This window comes from Crotalus tigris, unplaced genomic scaffold (assembly GCF_016545835.1).
Source record: "Crotalus tigris isolate CLP2741 ecotype Arizona unplaced genomic scaffold, ASM1654583v1 scf7180000017754.2947050, whole genome shotgun sequence".
Classification (NCBI taxonomy): domain Eukaryota; kingdom Metazoa; phylum Chordata; class Lepidosauria; order Squamata; family Viperidae; genus Crotalus; species Crotalus tigris.
In genome coordinates this window covers 2,871,720-2,888,925 of record NW_024096616.1, presented here as the reverse complement: position 1 = coordinate 2,888,925, position 17,206 = coordinate 2,871,720, and the positions used below count along the sequence as shown (strand labels likewise).

Here is a 17,206-nt window from a genome sequence, read left to right as displayed (position 1 = left end):
TTGTTGCTCTTCTCTGTAATTTCTTCAACTATTATTTCCTTGTTTGTTTTGTGTTTTTAATATTTTTGTTATAATTAATAGTGGTATTAGTTTTGTATATTTATTCACTGTTTTTAGCTTTTTGTATGCCACCCAAGGTCATTTTTGCATGAGATGGGCAACTATATAAAATAGATAGATGATAGACAGATAGATAGGTCAAACCTTTTTCCTCTTCCTTTTCAGCAGTATCCATGGCAAACAATGATGCCAAAATGGTAACGTGGTGATGTCATTTCACACATTCCACTATTATGTCACTTAGTAGGCAAGTCAGAGCATTTGCACATTGACATTGTCACTGTATGCTTTGTATACCCCCCTCACCTCCTCCTGTGGATGCCCACATTTTGTTCTTTTTTTTTAGGTGCAGCAATAATAGTCAATGAAATTACAGTGCAATGCAGCAAGTCAGAGCGTGTTGGCTGAACAACCCAGGCAAACAAGATGAGTGGTCTGTTGTTTTGCATCCCAGTCAGAGTGAAAGCAATAGAACAATTTTGCTATCTCTCCCGCCCCATACACACACATACTCTCTCTCTCTCTCTTCATTGAAAGCTTTGATCTGATAGACCTCAGTTTAGCAGACTTTTGATTTACCAGCAAAAATATTGTTAGTTTATTATGTTTATAATATCTACAGGCCACGTGGAATTCCTCTGAATTAACTCTGCCAAAGCAGACTTTATTCAAAATGGATCCAAAAAACTACAGAGCAATCAACCTGACATCAATGTCTGCAAAGTTCCTGGAAAAGATAAACAAGCAATGGATCTGCAAACATCTAGAAAAGAGCAAAGCTATTACTGGAAGCCAACATGGTTTTGTTAAACAGATCCTGCCAGACAAACCTTGCTATATTCTTTGACAAAGTGACTAAATTAGTGGATCAACCAAATGCTATGACATAGTATACTTGGACTTCAGTAAGGCATTTGTCAAAATAAACCGCAACTTACTTTTTGGTGAGATAGAAAAATAAGGAATAGACAGTATCACCACCAGATGGTTGTTGGACTAAAAGACCTCCAAGGTCCCTTCCAACTCTGTTATTATGTATTCTGTAAATCTAAAGCACTCAATAAAAGGGCAATATTGCAGATGAAGGGTAACAAGGTATGAATACCATCACTAAGTCCAACTAGTACAAGATCAGTTTCCTCATAAGCTATACTTGTTCAAACAAGCTTCTTGCCACCGTCATCATTTGGAAGTCTAGTGGCAGGCTGTGGGGTCAATAAACACTTCCTTTTTCTGAATCCAATCCTTGAATCCAGACTTTCCTTTTATCAATAGCAGTTCTATATTCTCTAGATCAGGGGTGAGAACCTGCCAGCTTGCGGGCCGTATGCATCATGCCAAAACCGCACCCACCCCATTGCCAGCAATGGAAAAAACGTTGTGATACATCACAACATTTTGTGATAAAAATTCAGTTTGTTCTCCTTTTATCAAGTTTGTGCATTGTTCAAGAGTGCTATTTACTTCCATATTAGATGATATTGCATGCAGATGTTTAAAAGCATAGAGAGCAAGATAAGTGTCTGGGGGATGCCAAGAATCAGTGACCTAGGAGTCAAGCCTTGATCCCCCAGTGCTAAAATCTGGGTGCATCCTGAAAGATTGCAACTATTGCACAAAACCCAATTCCCCACAAATCCCAACTTCATCAGATAGCTCAGAAGGATGTATGGTTGAATGGGCCTAAAAGCCCAAGGAGATTGACAACAATAAAAGAGAATATTTGTAGCTCAGGCTCAGTCTCCAATATTTGGCATTTTTCCCTCAGAAGGAGATGAGCAACGGTTGCTAGTTCTTTCTAATTTGCTTTCCCTCAGAAGCGCCGGGGTCCCTTCGCGCCCTTCCACCCTCGGGCGCACGTTCCCAACCTCCGCACCACACAACTCCCTGGCGCGCGCTGTTTCGCTGTCTTTTAAAACACGCGCTCGACACCTTTTACTTACACACCTGCTCACAAGCACACACCCCCCCCCACCGCACCCTTTTGGCGCTGCCTCTTTCTCCTCCCCGGCAGGCGGAGGAGGAAAGGAGCGAAGAGGGCGCGAGCGCGCCTGCTCCTTCTCTAAGCGCCTTCTGCAACTTTGCAGCTGCCTTGAACTTCTCGGAGGAGCCGCTGCCGCCGTCGCCGCCGCAAGCGGCCCTCGTCATGCGCTTTCCCCAACCCGGCCGGCGCTTTACATCGTCCTCGGAAGATCCAACCAGACAAAGGGAGAGCTGGTAAAGATTTGGAGGAACGCTCCTTCCTGCAAATACCAGGTAAAGGAGGGCCGGGCAGCTTCGCTTCTGCGTTTCAGCGCGCAGGTAAAAGGGCGAGCGTGTGTACGTTTGCATAGGAAAGACCCTTCTTCAATGCATTTTGCATAGGAAGCCGGCGCGTTGGATTCAGGCGCCCCTTTGGAAAACTAATGGAGAAATATAGGGCGAGTTTGGTATGTGGGGGGAAGCGATCCGGGCTGAAGGGTGTTTCACAGTTGCCCTCGAAACCTTTGGCGACTCGTCGGGGCAGGATTTTACGCGCATAGTGGCGGCTGAATCCGAAGACGAACGGCGCCTGAGTTGCGTTCACACGGCGCGCTAAAGCAGAGTAGAACGTAGTTAGGACATTGCAGCTTGCTTTTCCCAGCGTTGAGTTTGGTTTCTTTTATTTTGATTGGTTTTTTTAAATTTCATTTTGTGGCGTAGTGATTATCTGGTTTATTGATATTTTCTTCTCTCTGCAAATTCAGGAATGAATGAAACGTTCTGCAAACCCAGCCGTATTGGTGGGTGCTCTAAACTTTCATGGGTCGAGTTGTCAAGTTATACATCTATGCTTTTCAAAACATGGTATCCTTGCATCTTATTAATACCAACTTATTTTGGGGGACCTTGGAGTTGTATTTAACTAATCTTCCATGCTGCTGCAACTAAGAATTTCACTCCTACAGAAGGAAAAAAGTCGCAATTGAAAATCAAACAAAAACAGATGCGATATGGGCTAAAATTTATGATTTTTTTCTTCAGAGACCTGCTAGCTGCTATTGTCTCAGCCTCCTGATTGTTCTGTGGAGGTAAAACTATTGGCCTGTTTTAAGAGATTTTTTTATATATAAATACTGAAATCATAGAAGGAAGTGCTTTCAACATCTGGGATGAAGCACAAAATAGTATTAGGTTTTATTTTTTTTAAAAAAAACTGTTGACTGTTGAGAGTGTTCTATTTATTCCTTTATTCTATATCTTTGCTGTGTTGTCCAAGTTCCAATTCCAAGAATATCAAGATGAGTCAGAGTAGAGTTGGTTCTTTATCTACAGTGAAATTAGTGGATTTAATCCGCTGGCTTTAATGGAGCACAATCAAATTGTCCATTTCTATTTTGAGAAGACTATACCTTTCCAAAACATGCATGCCTTCATGTGGATAATTTCATCACAGTTTGCAGCTGAATACAGTGGATGACTAGTAAGAAATGGATTTAGTTTTTGGAATGGGAATGGAAAGGAATGTTTTAGCAAAGAACATAAGCAGGTTGGAGTGATCCTCCCCAGGTTTCTCTGTCCTATTTGTGGGCTTTATGTCCTTATGAAATTGCAGCTAATCTTCCCTGGATTTTAGAACTTAAAATGAAATCATGCCAGAATACTCAAGCAAATGAGTAATTCTGCCACTACATATGTTTGAACAAGATTGTAAAGTATTTCTATCAGCCTGACCATGCTTATTGCTGTCACCTACAAATTGACAGCTGTGGGAAGTGTTGAACAGATACCTCAATGGAGCCAAGGCCTCCCAGTGTCTTTCCATACAGGTGTGATGTATGTGCGTATGTGTATGTCCATATCTGATTAATAAATATGCATGTGTGAGAAAAGATACACCAGATTCTTGGTAGAGCAGTAGGATTGACTACTTTAGATAACAATCTCTAAGTAAACTGAAATCATGATTGGTGTGCATTTTGTTTCTTCTAGGACAAGTGAGAGAAAGATAGAAGGTGGGTGAGGAAAGGAAGAGATAGGAAATATGCAGACATTGACAGAACAAAGGTAACACAAGCAGTAGCAGTTATCAGAGAATTAATCTTCTTGGGGATTTAAGACCAGACTAGGTGGAATAAATGATACTATAGTGACAAAGATCAGCTGCTCAGTGACATCTACTTCTTGGAATAATGTGACATTTCACATTAAAATAATAGAATTCTGAACTTTCCCTGAAATAGCTACAAAGTGGAGTATCAGGAGTGTGGAGGGGCATGGATGGGACAGCCAGTAATTTCTGATACTTCTATTATCAGGTACATTATGTTACAAATTAGTCAATTGTTGTCTGAGTAGAATGTAATGGCACTTGATCTAATCCAGCCAGTGTTTATCTGTTAAATTGATGGTACCATACATATAGGTAGGGTTCATTTACTTCAGACTTTTGTGGATGCAGATTATAGCTGTGTTTACATGCAGTTTAACTGGAGAATTCTGGTGCCATTAATTCTAGTTTAATTCTTCCTACCGGCAGGAGTGGCTTAACTAACCAGGAATTAAAAACTTAGTGTTATAGCCAAACTTTTTAAAGTGGCTATTCTTAAAGAATGTAAGCCAATTTTTTCATGTTTTTTTTTGGGGGGGGGGGAGGGGTGTGCTTTTGCAATCCAGATTTCTTGCAGTGGCAGCAAGTCAAAGTCCACTTTGAATTGTACAGTAAAGTTTTAACTCCTGGTTCATTAACCATTCTTTTTGGTAAGAAGAACCAAACAAGGATGTACCAGGATGCAGCCCCTATCCACACAGAATTCTGTGTCTTTGTATGCATAGTGAAGTATGCACACGGCTTCCCCCCCCCCCGAATATATTGTAATTCAGAATAATAAATACTTCTTAAATTTAACCATTTAATTATTGGCCATGTATTTTCAATACTTTACTTTCACATGAGGTTTAATGTAGAATATTTAGTCTTAAAATAATTATTTCAATAATTTAAATGGAAAGAGTAAAGTTTAAAAGTCCTGCCCAAGGACAAGCAGATGAGCAAGTTTTGGAAGCTTGTTTTTTGTTTTTTGTTTTGCACCATACAAGCTCAGTTTATGTTAAATGAAACGTATTAATTTACTATTTTCATTACTTCCAGCTCTCTGGTGTTAAGAGATTAATATTCTTGTTCTGTTAATAAACTTTTGTAGAAGACAGTCAGAAGTGTTAAGCAAGTAAATGAACATTGTCCTTATGAAGAAAGGGAGGGGAAATAAAAAATAATTTAAACACACCTGGAATGCAGCATTTGCTGCAGGCAACAAATGCATTTTGCAGTATGATGTAAAGAAACAAATTGTATAGGATCATCCATGCTGATTCTTAGCTGCAGACCTGGTCTTTTTTTTCTGCCTCTCATTAATTATGGCTGTAACAGCAAGTGAATACAGGCACAAATGTTCCTCACATATCAACAGGCACATTTTAATCTTCAGAAATGCATGGAGATAATGGGATTAAAATTAAGAGACTTTTCTTGAAATGCGGGTAGCATTGTGTTATTAAAATAAATCCAATTTTGCTGAATAGACAGGATTTCTCCCTCTCCCCCTTTTTTGTGGTTTTTCTGGAGAAGTTGAGTAGAAAAAAGCAAGCTTCGTGCAGTAGAGACATTTTCTTTTCCTGGTTCTTCAAGGTGCAACAGAGCTTTTTTAAGCACATGGAAGAACCATTTTTTAAAAAATACAGAAATAAAATAATATTTTAGACAGAAACAGTGAGATAAAGTTACCCATGCTTTCCGTTTTGTACTACAATAGTAATAACTTTTTCTTTGGACATCCCTCATGGAAAGTGCATTTCTACAAATCATTAATGGTGGCTTTTAAGAATAGCTACTCCACCCTAAATCTCATCACCCACGTCTATATATAATAGTTAATGGAGCACAGAAAAAACAATGTATCATGTGTATATGAAATTTTACACATTTTCAATAAAGGTTAACCATATTTCATAGTACTTATCCATACATAATCTACATCTTATACACTACTTATCTATGAGTTACAAGTAACATCAGGTTTTCAGTCCACTGAGTACCTAAGGCCATACATTTATATTTCTAGTGTTGAATGACTAATCTCTTAACAAGAATAGCACAAAGAATCCATTTTGGGGTGATTCAGTCAATTTCCAGGTAATAGAAATACTTCAGAAGAATGTAGATGTCAGAAAATAATAAGCCTTGTCCCAAACTCATATTAATATGTAACTGCTTTCCCCCAGAAGGATAATAAATTTAGGACATTGGAAAAACGTATGCTTTAAAGAAAGTTTCAATGTTTTGCGGGTAGAGAATATTATTCCCTATATAGCAACAACCAGGTGAGAAATTAAAAAGAAAAGAAACTTAACAATAGAAGGGGTCTATTTATTTATTTACTTACTTTATTATTTTTTACAAATAACTCAAGGTGGAAAACACATTCAACACACCTTTCCTCCTCCTGTTTTCCTCATAGAAACAACCGTATGAGTACTGGCCCAAAATCACCCTGTTGGCTTTCATTATTCAGGTGGGCCTAGAAGTCACAGTCTCCTAGTTTCTAATCTAGTGCCTTAATCACTGGATTAGCCTAAACTGGTTCTTTACACTGCATTTACACAAATTGGGACAATAATAAGTGCTCAATTGGTAAATTACACTCCCTCTTGCACAATTCTTACATCCATCCATCCATCCATCAATCAAGTCTTGCTGTTTTTTTGTTCACTTTCTTTTTCTTTCAATAGCAAACTCGCAAAAGTCTAATGTCCATAATGTAAGAAGTTAGATATTTCAATTGTTTTTATTTCTGTGCTGTCCTTCAAACTCAAGTTTTCTCTGGGTGGTTTTGCGTGGATAGATGAAAATCAGTCAAAATTCTAAAATAAATATACATACTCAAATATGCTTAATAAACACAATAAATGCAATAATTAACAGGCATAATTTTAACAGAACAACATAAGTCAGTGAGGACTGACAGAAGCAAGTCCCAAATTCATTTTTCTCCTTGGTGGCTTTGAAGTTCTGGACCTTGTGAAATTTTCTGCCAAGGATTGAACCCACCAAGAATGTTTTAATCACAAAACTTGCTTCTAAAATGAACAAAAGCAAGTCTCCTGATAGTTGAGAAAGAATGGCTCAGCTTTTCCCATGCCTTCTGGTCCTGCTTGTCCTGTCTTTTATATGGTGTGGTTGTCAGACAACTTTCTAGATACTTCCTACTTCACCATCTTCTGTTTTTATAAAGATGCTTTTTAATCCATGTATTGTATTGTTTCATAGGCTTGTATTGTTCATAGACGGTACAACCCTATGAAATCCTTGTCAATGTCACTTATATCCTATGATCCATTGCTGTACTGCCCTTGAAAGGGAAAACAATAGAACTTCATGGATTTGAAATAACAGTCTTTCTCTGTGCCATAATGCCTACATGTTTGTGTCTTTCAATCTGGAAGACAAAAATTAGAAGAGCAGAGTCAAGGAAATATTGACAAAAACTAATGAGTGGTAAGTCTGTTATCAAATTTCAAAGTTTTCCCATAGTTTTTCAAGGACACTGAATTTGCTAACAAGAGATAGCAACTTAGACTACATGAAAGATGAACACATTTAAGATTTAGTTCTTTTTGCTGCAAAATACTCACACACCTATGCTTTTGAAAACTGCTAATAAGCAATAAAGTCAAAATAAATTTAGCATAGAATTTATACAGAAAGTATACAAACTGTCATTTGTGATATTTAGTCAATTCTAGTAAGCTTTCCCTGCTTTTTTAAAAAAAAAACTGTCCTAACATTGCTCATATATATTTAATTCTACACCTATGTTAGCAATTCAAAGTAGAGCAAGCAGTGAGGACCACAGTTCAGCCTACCAAACTTTGAGAAAGTTGTAGGGGGTGATCAAGTAATGTCTCTAGAGGGGTGGGATGTCTATCTGTCTCTCTATGGGAATTTCAGAGTAGGAATGGGAATAGGAGGTTTGTTGGAGGCAAAACAATCCAATTCCAATCTTTGACACCTTAAATATTAAAAGAGTTGAAATTTGTGAGGGTATTAGATGAAGGTGAAGAAAGAGCAGTTTACTATTCACCCACTTTACTATCAAATTTTATGGGCATAACTGGGTGATTGTGTGTTGCCCATCCATTTTAGAGCACCAAATATGTAAGTGTAGCTAAAATGCTATCTGCTCCATAGAATTAAAATGAGGTATACATACTACAGAGTCATGACTGACTGCACCTCTTTACTTGCATTACATAACTTGTTTGTGTAACAGTTCTAAGGAATCATTGTGGACCTAGTTAGATAATTGTTAAACATTTTTGCTTTTTTTCTCAAATCTCAGAATCTTAGAAAATTTCTATCATGAAGAAACCAAGAAAAAAATGTGAAGTCAGAAAAAGCAGTACAGAGTTTGTCCTATAGGTCTGTGCTAATTTGCTTCACAGTTAATAAAATGGAGAAAGATAGCTTGAACTCAGCAAAAGAAATTGAAGAAGACTAGAATAACCTCAGTTTTTCTGATGGTATATGAAGGGGACACTATGTAGCATTAATGTAGAGTTAAAATTGTGAAAAGCTAGAATATATTAAAAAAGTATTAAGATAATCTAAAAGAAAGGAGGACAGGAAGACCTGGAGGAACGTTGTCCATGGGGTCGCGATGGGTCGGATATGACTTCGCAATTAACAACAACAACAACAACAAAAAAGAAAGGATAGGAGCATTAGAGGGGTATATGGACACATAAATGGTTGCTGTTTACTGCTTGTTGTCTAAGTAGGTTGTTCTTTAATTAGGATATTGTTACTGCTTTATTATTTGTTTGGTGTTAATCCTGGTTTTAGTCCCTATTTATCTGGATGTTGATTGTTGGTGTGGTGGTATATTGGTCTTTTTGTTTCCTTTTTAGATTTTTTTTATTGTCTCTTTTGAATGGTGTGTTTGTCTCTATGTACCTGTTGATGGCTGATTTGTCTGAGTGCCAAGCTTCTAAAAAGTCCCTAGTGCTTTTTGTATTTAACTTAGTCTAGGATGCTCTACAGTTTCCGAACTAAAACCTGGTTGAGTCTGTCCATGTGTGGTGAAACTAAGATATTTTCATTGTGTCTTCTGACTTCTAGTTGGTGATCATGGATGTGCTCTGCTAGCATTCTGCCTATCTGTCCTACATAGTGGTTATTAGGGTCCTGACACTGTGTGTTGTAGGTGACTCCTGTATTTTCTTTTGGGGCTACTATGTCTATTAGTTTACTTTAGATGTTTAGGGGCTTTAGTTGGTTTGTATGCTACAATGGTAATTTAACTGTATCTCTCTCATAATTTTTTTATATTTATGGGGTTTTCAGTCAATTTTTGATTCCTGGCGAGAAGTGTCTGTTGATTGTTCCTGAGATGTTTTTGATGTAAGTTTAGACGTTATTCTTTCCATATTGTGTTGGTTGTGCTGTAGTGAGTTGAATAGCCAGATACGTTTTGATGAAATTGTATGGGTATCCATTTTGTTGGAAGCTGTTGTGTAGGTGATCTGCTTCCTTCTTCTGTGTTCTGGATTGCTACAGTGTGTATGTGCTCATCTGAATAATGCTCCCACACAGCTCCTCTTGTGGGAGGAGGTTGGGTTGTTACTTTGGTAGTCGAGAATTTGGTTAATGGTGGTGGGTTTTTTTTTTTTATAAACTTGTATTTCTGATTTGCCACCATTTACTCTTCTGAGAAGGACATTCTGGAAGCATAGTATATTGTTATTTTCTTCTTCTGTTATGAATTTTATTTATTTGACGATGTTTCTGACTATTTCATGTGTCTTCTCAACAAAAAAAGTTATTGCTTCTTTATTATGACACAAAGATATCATCTACATACAGGTCCTTGCTTTCAATTGTATGCACTAGAGTGCTATATTTTCCAGATACTGCATTATAATCTCTGTTATGAATCCTGAGACTGGTGATCCCATGGGTGTTCTCTGATTTGTTGGTATAGTTGTCCATCAAACTGAAAGGAGATAGTAAGGTAGATGTCGATGAGATCCATTATTTGGGCTTTTTTCAATTTTTGTTTATTTGATTAGTCAGGTGTGTTTTGTAGTATTTCTGCTATGGATTCTTGTACTTTAATGACTGTATATAATCACAGATAAGCCCATCTGCAGAAAAGACAAAGGTAAAATTTTCAGCCAAAATATATGAAAAATGTGTTACCTGCAGATAACTTGATCCTCGATTTTTTAACTGCAAAAGTAGGTGGGAAACTACAAACTGTTACATCATATTTTAAAGCTGTGATGGGTTTTTTTAAAAAAATCTTGAAGCAAGGACATGGAAGATGATTTGGCAAAGAAAAAAAGTCAGAATAAGATTAAAGAAGAATGGAGTTTGCATATTTAGGAGATTTAAAATAGAATATACTTAAGTAGACAAGACTCATATTTTGAATATGAGATATTGTTATGATGTGAAGATAAAGAAAAATATTGGCTAATTAAAACCTAGATGCATAAATATCAACAGTTAACATTGAAATATTGAGTTGTTTATAAAGGTTAGATAAAAATGATTAAGACATATATGTTAAGAGTGATGTAATGTAATTAACATGATTTGATGTAGTGATAAGAATAAAAATTATAAGCTTAAATATGAGAAAGTGGATATAAGGAAGAATGCTGAAATGGGAGAAATTTTGGTTATTGAATTTATAATATTTGTAAATTATAATGAAAATAAGAATGTTATATTGTATTACTAATTTGTTGATATAGAAGTGAGATAGATAAGATATACTGTATATTTGGAATACTAGATGTTGGGGGAAATGTGACAAAGGGAATTGAGGTCATTTAAAAAATTTGGAAATGATAAATATTAAACGTTTAATTTAAATATCAACGCAAAATTAAAGTTGGGAAAATTCATAAGGTTATTGATGGTCCAAAAGATGGAATGTTAAAATAAATAAGACATATAAAATTATTGATAAATGTAAGAAAGCTGTTAAGTAGCTGATAGAATAAGAAGTATACTAATTTAAACAAGAGACAGTATGAAGGGAAAAAAGAGAGGAAATATTGGCTATAATAGTTGGAGATTTGTGTTAATAACATCTGTATGTAATGGAATTATTGTAACTCAGACACCACGTTGCTTTTCAAAGATATAATTGTAACATTGGAAAATTAATAAAAAGTTATAAAAAAAAATCTGAGCTCTGGTCTGCAGATAGGCAGATCATGTGATCCCAATTTTTGAGGTATATTTTGAGGAACTTAAAATCCTTAGAGCAGAGGTCCCCAACCTTTTGGGCACTAGGGACCGGTTATGCGGAGAGAGGTTTTTCCATGGACCGGAGGGGGCATGGTTTTGTGTGCTTCCTGTATACTATGGATGGGGCTTTCTTTGTTTGTGCGGACCGTTCGCTGGCATGCCACGGACCAGTACTGGTCCATGGACCGGGGGTTGGGGACCCCTGCCTTAGAGTATCTGTAATTTAATTGTATCTCTCTCATAATTTTTTTATATTTATGTGGTTTTCAGTCAATTTTTGATTCCTGGCGAGATAAGTTCCTGCAGTTTTCTTGGCAATTTTTTTTAAAAAATAAATATTTTATTAATTTTCTAGTTTTACAGTCGTAAGTACTTAATAATGTGTTGTTTGGGTCTATTAGTAATTCAGTGGTACATATTAACTTCTTCAATCTAGGCCCAATATTATACCATCCAGTGCTTCCTCTCTTCTTCGGTAGTACACATTTTCCCACACTAAGCAAATACAATTCTTATTGTTGTTAATACATATACAATTGAATATCAACATCTTTGTTACATTTTCCTAATAATATCAATAATGTGGGTTTAAAATATCTTTTCTAATTAAAATATATCTTAATTGCATTTGCACTTAATAGCCATTTGTTCAATTAATATCCCGTTTTTCCTGATTTTTTTTTAAAAAAAAATTAATTTCCCATCAGTGTTCAAAATATCTCTATCGCTTATAATTTCTCATAATAAGTTATATTTGGGTAACCAAAAGCTTCCCTTAGCATTTTCATATTTCCCTTCTCATACCAAAATATAATATTCTAGTTACAAATCCTTTCTTTCTAGTTATAATAATATTTCTATTTCTAACCATTATCTATTCTCAGCCATGTTGAAACATCTGACTAATAGTATAATATCCCATCTAATGGGTCAAATCCTCTATTCAGTTTTACTCTAGCTATCTTCCTTTGCCAACTAACTTTCCAATCAATGCATTTGAATCATCAAGTAATTCTTCCTCTATTTTTGTGTATATTGTTTGGAATAAGAAAGACAATTTGATTAAAGTATTTTTGGAAGGATGCTCAGCCCATTGATATTCGTTAAACAGCCTCTTTCCTTCTCTAATTTCCCCCAATTCTCCTGACAGCTCTATCTTCCATTTAATCAGCTTTCCTTTCTTATCCTCAAGTGTGTTCTGAGATCTTGACAGGTAAGACATCTTTTCCATTTCCGATATTATTGTTACATTTTCTAATTCTTCGTTTGTCTGAGTCTGTCTGTTAGTTCCTTTCTTTAGGTCCTCCATCTTTGGATCTGCTTCCTCTAATTTTCCTTGTATTTTCTGGGTTGCTAGTTTCTTCTTTCTAGTCATTTTCTGAGTTTGTAAATTTAGATTAAAAAATTGTTCTTTTATCTCCTTTGTGTTATTTTTAGTCTCATCATGAGCTAAGGCAATTGTCTCTTGTATTGATTTTAACATAGAAAGAATTTCTTTCTGAAATTCATGAACATTTTCTTGTTGGTATATCAGGCTGGGGACTTTGGAGACAGCTGTTAGGGATGGGTTTTTACCATTTGAAGGTAAGTATGGAACATCCATTTTGTTTTTATATGTAGTCTTTATAGTCCAATCTATTTAGGGATTTAAAAAGTTTCAGTCTATTGTCACTTGAACTCCAAATTATCCAGCCGGCCTATTGGTCTATCCTTAAGTCTCCCCTTAGCAAATATAAGTAAAGTTTAATTTTTTCAAATTTTTCTGTCCAATGAAAAACATATCCTTTCTGTCCAGAGAGAAAAGAGCAATTAAAAATTGTTCATCAATCAAAGATTTATTATCTACGGCACAGCTCCATGGCACAGCTCTAAAAGTCAGTTAATATTTATGTTTGTAATCCAGGTAGGCCAGTTTCAATATAGTTCACTGTCTCTGTCACCAAATAAGCAGCCCAAGAGGTTGTTCTTCCCCTTTTCCCAGCTGCAGTCTTCAAAAGCGAAAGTTTATGAAAACAACAAGAGTCTTATCTGAGTCTGGGCTTCCTTTAGGCATAATAAATTGTAGTGCTGTAGTTCGCCACTAAACATATTGACACCATCTTTTAACTTTTTACATCCAAACTTATATTATAAGCTTTTTAAGTCTCTTTAAAAAAATCTCAGAAGCACTTTTCTTCTTCTTCTTGTGCCATATCCGTTATTGGACATTGGCGATTATGTTGGCAATCCTGTTTTTATCAGCAGCCACACGAAAAAGTGCTGCTGAGTTTTGTCCAAAGCAGTCCCTTAGATTTTTTTTTTTTTTTTTTTTTATTAAAAGTTTTATAAGTTTTACAAAAAAAAACAAGAACAATACAAAACAAAAAACAACATATACAGAAAAAAAAGAAAATTAAACAATACATATAAAAAAAAAAAACCCCACCCCACACCCCTCCCAAAAACCCTCCCTTCCCCCCCCCTGAGCTTCCCAGAGCAGAATATATGCTTAAGCAATAAAAAAAAATAAAAATTAAATTAAAAACTTTATATTTATATATACAAAAAAGATATCTATAATATATATAAAAATAAAACTTATGAAAAAGCTATATGATATTTTTGTATACCCAATCTAAATTGTATAAATTTTATCCATGTGTCCCAGATAGCAAAAAACTTCTCTTGCGTTTGTTGCTTTAAGAAAGCCGAAATCTTTGCCATTTCCGCCAGATAAGCTACTTTAAAAAACCATTCCTGCAATGTAGGCCAAGATTCCTTCTTCCAATATTGTCCAACTAACAGCCTCGCGGCTGTGATCAAATTTAACATCAATACAACCTCCTTTGTATCACAATCTGTAACAATACCTAACAAAAATAATTGCGGAGTACATTTTACCCTCCTTCTAAAAATTCTCTGGATATTCCACCATATTTTGATCCAAAATGCTTTTATCTCTCTGCATGACCACCAAATCTGATAATAAGAAGCCTCTTTATAACCACATCTCCAGCATTTAGGTTGCACGTCAGGGTACATGTAAGACATTTTTTGTGGATCAAGGTGCCATCTATAAAACATTTTATAAAAATTCTCCCTTAGATTCTGTGCTTGAGTAAATTTGACATTTCTCACCCAAATAGTTTCCCATGTGTCCAATGAAACTGGCTCACCAAAGTTCTGCGCCCATCTAATCATACAATCTTTAATTAGTTCCGTTTCTGAGTCCAATTCAACTAAAACCCCATAAATTCTCTTAATGTGGGTTTGTCTTTGATCCTTCAGTTGCTTAATAAGATTTTCATCTTCTCTAAGAAAACCCACCTTGCAATCCATCTTCCATCTATCTAGTATTTGCCTATATTGGAACCAAGAATAAGTAAAATTTTCTTGTGCTAATTCTTCCCGTGATTTTAATTGCCAGTTTTGTCCATCCCATTTAAGTAACTGTCTGTAAGACACCATATCCATTTTAACCCCTCTTTTTATTCCTTCTATCGCATGCCAAGGTATAGCCCATAATGGGACTTTAAAATCACTTTTATAATATTTTCTCCAAATCCTAAGTAAAGAAATTCTTAAAATATGAGATTTAAAAGCCCAATCTATTTTTTTATTAAATATTAAATAGGCAAGCCACCCATAAAGTAAATCCCATCCCTCTAGATAAAGTATCTCAGAGTTTGTCAAATTTACCCAGTCACTAATTAATGTTAAAACCACCGCATCATAATATAATTTCAAATTTGGTACCTTGAGTCCGCCCCTCTCACGGAAGTCTTGCATAATTTTGAACTTAACCCTTGGTTTTTTCCCTGCCCAAATAAATTTATTTAGACCCTTCTGCCACTCATTTAAATTAATCTCATTTTTCAAAATTGGTAACATTTGAAACAAAAAAAGAAACTTGGGTAGAATATTCATATTTATCACTGCAATTCTTCCCATGAGGGATAATTGCAGCTTTTCCCAATTCTTCAAGTCTTTCTGTACCCCGACCCACAACCTTTCATAATTATTTTTTAATAGTTTTGCATTAGAAACAGACAGCATCACCCCCAAATATTTTACCTTATTAACAATCTCAAAACCCGTCGAGTTAACCAAAATCTGCTTCTCCTGACTCGACAAATTTTTAGGTAAAATTTTAGTCTTATTTACATTAATCTTAAAACCCGAGACCAAACCATAATGGTGAATCAACTGTAATAAGTTTACTACAGAATAATCAGGTTGCGACAAAGTAACAACCAAGTCGTCCGCAAAAGCTCTCAACTTATATTCTTTTTTATTAACATATATTCCTTTAATTTCCTGAGACTCTCGAATTTTAATCAATAATATTTCCAATGTTAAAACAAACAACAATGGCGATAAAGGACACCCCTGTCTAGTACCTTTCTCTATTGTGAAAACCTCCGACAAACCTCCATTAACAATAAGTTGTGCTGTTTTTTTTTGATATATTACCTTAAGGGCTTGTAATATGTTTTCACCAAAATTCATTTCTTCCATTACTCTTAGCATAAAATGCCAATTCAGTTGGTCAAATGCTTTTTCAGCATCTAAAAATATGAGCCCTGCAGGAACTTGGTTGTTCTTATCTAAGTAGTCTAATAAGTTAATAATTTGTCTAACATTGTTTTTCATATACCTTCCTGTTATAAACCCTGATTGATCTTTATGCACAAGATGATGCACCACCCTCATAAGCCTATTTACCAAAATTTTTACAAATATCTTATAATCCACGTTTAAAAGAGATAAAGGCCTATAGTTTTTTGGTAAAGTAAGATCTTGATCCTCCTTTGGAATCAATGATATAAAAGCACTACGCCATGAAGGAGGAATCTCTAAACCCTGTAAGATACCAGTAAAAAGATCATTTAATGGTTGGATCATCTCCTCCATTAAGGCTTTATAATAAACAGCTGTTAACCCATCCGTACCCGGTGCTTTCCCTAATTTCAATTTTTGAATTGCTGAGGCAATTTCCTCCTTAGTAATTAAACCATTAATTTCATATTTCTGATCCTCAGTCAGTTTAGGAAAACTTGCCTCAGCTAAATATTTATTTATATCTAACAGTTGTACATTAGTAGATTTGTATAGGTTTTGATAATAATCCAAAAAAGATTTTTTAATAAATTCCTTCTGAGAAACTAGTTTACCCTTATAATTTATTTTCTCTATTATTCTCAGTCTCTGTTTCTTTCTTAATTGATAATCCAACCATCTCCCCGGCTTATTAGCATTACAAAATGTATTTTGTTTCATAAATAATAAATTGGTTGCAGCTTGATCTGCTATCAACATATTAAATTGTGACATTAATAACTTTACAGATTCTTTAGTACTTTCATCAGAAGGATTTAGAATCAAAGCCCTTTCTTTTAGTTTAATTTCATCTTCAAGTTCTCTACGTTTCTGAATCTGATTTTGCTTATAAAAATTATTCATTTTTATCAAAACACCGCGCATAAATGCTTTACCTGCATCCCATACCATTGACATTGAAGTCCCCTTATACATATTCAAAGCAAAATAGTCCTTTAAACACTCCTTTAGTTTTTGAACATTCTTCTCTTGTCTAAACAGTCCCTTAGATTTTGAAGCCACAATGTTCTTCTTCTGCCTGGACCTCATTTGTCTTCAATCTTTCCCTGGAGGATTAAATGGAGTATGCCATATTTTTCTGGGTGTCGCATCACATGTCCAAAATATTCTAATTTTCATTTTTAATTGTTTTGATGATTTTCCTTGGCTTTCCCAGGCGGCTTATCACCTCCTCATTTCTGATCTTGTCAACCCAGTCAACCCAGAAGCACTTTTAGTCCCCAGATTTCATATGGGTATTGATCCCAAATTAATCTTGTAATTTACTCT

The 17,206-nt window shown here is 35.4% G+C and overlaps 1 protein-coding gene across 1 annotated transcript in view; it reads left to right on the top strand.

Moving 5' to 3' along the window:
• Positions 1 to 2,090: 2,090 nt before the first annotated feature.
• Positions 2,091 to 17,206, top strand: part of FAT2 (FAT atypical cadherin 2) — an 84,328-nt gene continuing 69,212 nt past the window's right edge. The window contains exon 1 of the mRNA XM_039340926.1: positions 2,091 to 2,316. The gene's annotated coding sequence lies outside the window, so the exon portion shown is untranslated. The remainder of the gene's footprint in view (positions 2,317 to 17,206) is intronic.